The sequence below is a fragment of the Heptranchias perlo genome, chromosome 16 (genome assembly GCF_035084215.1).
Source record: "Heptranchias perlo isolate sHepPer1 chromosome 16, sHepPer1.hap1, whole genome shotgun sequence".
In the NCBI taxonomy this organism is placed as follows: Eukaryota; Metazoa; Chordata; class Chondrichthyes; order Hexanchiformes; family Hexanchidae; genus Heptranchias; species Heptranchias perlo.
Window position 1 is genome coordinate 20,931,214 of NC_090340.1, and position 4,285 is coordinate 20,935,498.

At 44.8% G+C, this 4,285-nt stretch overlaps 1 long non-coding RNA gene across 1 annotated transcript; it reads right to left on the reverse strand.

Moving 5' to 3' along the window:
• Nucleotides 1-398: 398 nt before the first annotated feature.
• On the reverse strand, nt 399-2,713 carry LOC137333550 (uncharacterized). Its single transcript, XR_010965913.1, has 3 exons — nt 2,289-2,713; nt 1,793-1,870; nt 399-649 (listed from the first exon to the last, which is right to left on the reverse strand). It is a non-coding gene; the product is annotated as an uncharacterized lncRNA (long non-coding RNA).
• Nucleotides 2,714-4,285: the final 1,572 nt, after the last annotated feature.

Genomic DNA, 4,285 nt, shown 5'->3' on the forward strand with positions numbered 1-4,285 from the left:
GGGGCTCCCTCTTTGGTGTGACAGGGCAGCTCCTCTAAGTCACAAAATAGAAACAAGTCCCCTATTCTCCCACCTCCCATCATTTGCTGGTGTGAAGTTGAAACTGTAAGAATTGCCCTCGGCCACATAGAATCATAGAATGGTTACAGCAGAGGAGGAGGCCATTCGGCCGATCAAGTCCTAATACCGAAGCAAGGATACCACTAAGTCATTCACTCCATCATTCCCCACACTGCTCCATCACCTCACGGTTTAAACTCTTCCACGGGACTGCACTGGATGGCACTGTGGCTTTAAAGTATAATTTTATGTAATGGCTTTGACTCTTTCCCGACACATTGTGTTCTCCTTAGGAATCCCACGTACTTCACAAAGAGAATGGCACTTATCACAGGAAATGAAATAGTTTCTTTTATTTCCTGATATCATAATCAATTAATTCACTTTTCATTAATTTATATAAACACACATACTGATCACGACATACATACTGAGGACATGCATTTTGTTTAATACAGTAAATGTGGACAATGCTTTATATATATTCTGCCTGTTCAGGAGCAGCAGCTACATTTGTCGGAGGTTTTCCCTTTGCACACACAGCCATTGGCGCAGTTAGTGCATCCGGCAGGACAGCAAGAGCAGCAACCTGAGAGAGGAGAGGGAAAAGGCAGAAATCAGTAACAATGAATCATTCACTGAAACACCCACAGACCCTCCCATTACAGCACTGAGCTCCTCCCTAATAAACTAATCTGTGTCATATCTCCAAGTAACCCATCTGAAAATGCCCCCCCTCAGAAGCCCCACCTGTCAGTCTGTCAGTTGCTGTATTTGTGGTAAGATTTGGGACCTTGTGATATCATCAGTCTGTCCCACCCACTGTTCAGTGATCAACTCTTCAGAGTAAAACTTCCCACCAGCTTGTTTCACATGTGAACCTTTAAGGGGCTGGTATTCCATTCCTGTGAGCTCTATTAAACGCTGCTGTTCCCCTGTTCGGGTTGTGCCCTCCCTTTCTCCTCTGTGAAACACCTGGAGATGTTTTTCTACGTTAAAAGATGCTGTAAAAATGCAAGCTGTAGTTGGTGCTGTAAATCCTGGGTAAAAATAGCACCGACAGGAATGTTAAGCGAGTTAAGCGCTGGTAGGTGAAGAGGTTCTGTTCTCACCTGACAAGGGTTCTCAGAAGCGAAAGTGACTTTAGGAGTTAATTTAGTTGAATAACAGACAATACGAGGCATCACAGTCACTGTACTGCCCAGTGTAGCAGCCTGAAAATCGGAGCAATAACCCAACAGGAATCACTGGCCTCCATCTAGTCAGTGATCAATGTATTAAATCAGTATCAATTGATGGCTCACTGAAGGAGGAAGTCTCCGAAAGCTTATGAATTTAAAATAAAATTGCTGGACTATAACTTGGTGTTGTAAAATTGTTTACAATTTATATTAGGGTTGATTGCTCAGCGGGTGCCGTTTATTTGAGGTATTGGGAGTTGGGGTAGGGGCACATGCTAAATCCTTGCATTAGGATAAATCGGGTTCAGGTTTAGGATTAGTGTTGGGTATTTTGGAGGTATTTTAAGGTTAGTGTTTCCGATTAGGGTGAGAGTTAGCAATAGGTTTCCGATTAGGGTTAGGGTTAAGTCCCAACACTGTCGCGGAACTGATCGGAATGAAAGCCCGGGGACCTTGTACTTTTCTATTCTGTTCCAGTCTGAGTCCTGCCCAGAACCATCAGTCACATAAATATAATGTGAGGGGTTTTAAACAGTCCCACAGTTACTCACTTTTCTGGCAGCGTCCAGCTTTGCTGGTGGGACATCGGCAGTCGGAGCACCTGCAGGTGTTTTCACAGGAGCAGGATCCTGAAAACAGGGAAAACAAACAAATATAAAGACACTGAGTTGGGATTTAAACCCTGAGAAATCCCCACCGTGAGGAGGAGCCCCGGCTCTTTGTCTTTTCTCTAAATTACCCCTCAGGAGACACTGAGCTGCCCCAGTGACATCAACCCAAACAAACTAACAAATGCCTCTTTTTAAAGGTGTCGATGGTAGACAGGGACATAACTAATAAACACCCAATCATAAAAAAGAAAAAGGGAAAGTTATCAAATTAAATGATCAAATGGTTTGCAGTATCCACCGTGTGGAGGAGCCCCGGCTCTTTGTCACCCTCTGATCTCCAGTTAATTTAATAAACAGCCTCCCCTCCAATCCTGCTCCACCTCAGTGACACTGAGCGGGGACACTGAGCTGAAAGGACTGACTAGTCTCCACTCACCATCCAGGCAGACACAGGCCTTAGAGTCAGACATTTCACTAACTTCCTCTTCAGTTTGGAGCCGTCACCGAATCAGCGTTTCTCGATCTTGTGCCGTTTGCTGCATCGGAGCCGAATTTTATGGGTTGTGATCGGCGGGGAATCGGGTGCAAAACCGGGGAAGGGGCGGGTCGGTCCGGGCAGAATGCACACGGAGCACCGAAGTGAATCAGCGGTTCCAGGTGGGAATTGCACCCGTCTCCTTCACTCAGAACACGACCCCAAAATATTCCTCAATAACAGCAATTTCACAACATTTCCTGTGCGATCACCGTGAGTCTGAGCGTCTGCAGCACGTTTCACACCCACGGTCTGGGGGGTCCAGGACTGCATCTTCTGTTTTAGGTTTTATTTACCCTTTTCACTCTGGATATCTTTTAGTTCCTGTGTTTCAGATTGTTCTCCCAGGTCAGCCCCAGCTCCCTATGTCACAGAGAGTTTTCCCACTTGCCTTAATATCTACAACGAGAGTTTTCATTCATAAAGTGTTTTCATCTGCAGCCCGTTTCACACCCGCTGTGTTTGGAGAGGTGAGAATTGACCAGTCCCCCGGTCAGTGTGAGGAGCCTGTTCACAGAGCGAGGAGTTCAGGTCACCTTTGGACCGTGTGCACCTTCCTGGTTATTTAAAGATTGAACTACACTGGAGTTTGTTTTTAGTAACTCTGTAAATATTTAGAATCAGAAAGTACCCTGATGGCGATCTATAATAACAAATCTCAGATCTTGGCTCCCCTTGAAAGAGTCTCTGCTTCTCTGAGTCGGCTCCCATCAATCCCTAGCACCAGGCTTCAACACTGTAAACATCAGTTCTCAGTCTAAAACACGAGCACCAGTCCATATCCATTCTAACCAATTCAGCTCCTTATAATAGTTAAAGGTTGGGTTTTTTTAAGTAGTGCTGAGTTGGTTTAATGTTCACTGTTGCACACGGTTGCTTCGGGTGTGTCCTCTCGTTTTCTCCACCGCCAGTTCAGCTAATAAGCCTGAGAGACCACATTTATTGGGGGAGGGGAGAGAGAGGGTGCGGCATGTTCCTTACTCTTGGAAATTATTGAAGTTTCCAAAATTATAAATGGGACTTTCGAGTTTTCCCACTGTTCTGACCGTCACTAATTGCTCAACCAACATCACTAAAATCCGGTTACTTGGTCATATAACTAGTTATGGGACCTTGCTGTGTGCAAATTGACTGTGGTTTTTCCCTGCATTACAACAGTGACTTCTTCTAAAATACTTCACGTTTTGTTGTGATTATTTGAAGGAAGGAGTCATTCAGAATGTTTACTATTTGATGCTCAACGTCGATTTTGAATCCATTTGCCTCTCTTATGGTTTTTACCACTTCAGTGACTGTCCTCCTATTGTTGTAGTGCTGAAGGAATGTTTGAATCTTCCGTTTAGACTCAGCTATGCACTTTGCAAATTTACTTCTGTTAGGTGATGCACTTAACCTTAATTGCCCTTCCGTATTTCAATTTCAGCACCTTCTCTGCTTTAGACTTCTCTGTCCTTGCAAACTACCCCTCCAATCAGGTTTCACCCCACTACAGCATTTAAACTATCCTAAACAAAGTCATAAATAACATCCTCCGTGACAGTAATGATTCTCCATTTTCCATCCTCAAACTCCTCAACCTCTCTGCAGCCTTCAACATGGTCAACTGCACCTCCTCCTCCATCACCTCTCTTTCATTGCCTTGCTCAGTGGGATTGCCCTCCTTGGTTCCGTTCTGACCTATCTGATTGTAACCAGAGCATCTTCAGCACTGGTCCCACCCCTGCACCATTACTTCTGGAGTTCCCCAATGATCTATCTTTGACACACTCCCCTTCTTCATTTACATGTTGCTCCTTGCTGACATCAACCACATGGGGTCAGTTTGCACATGTACACTGACGATACCCAGCTATATTTCTGCATGACCTGTCTCAACCTCTCCATTGCCTCTGTATTGT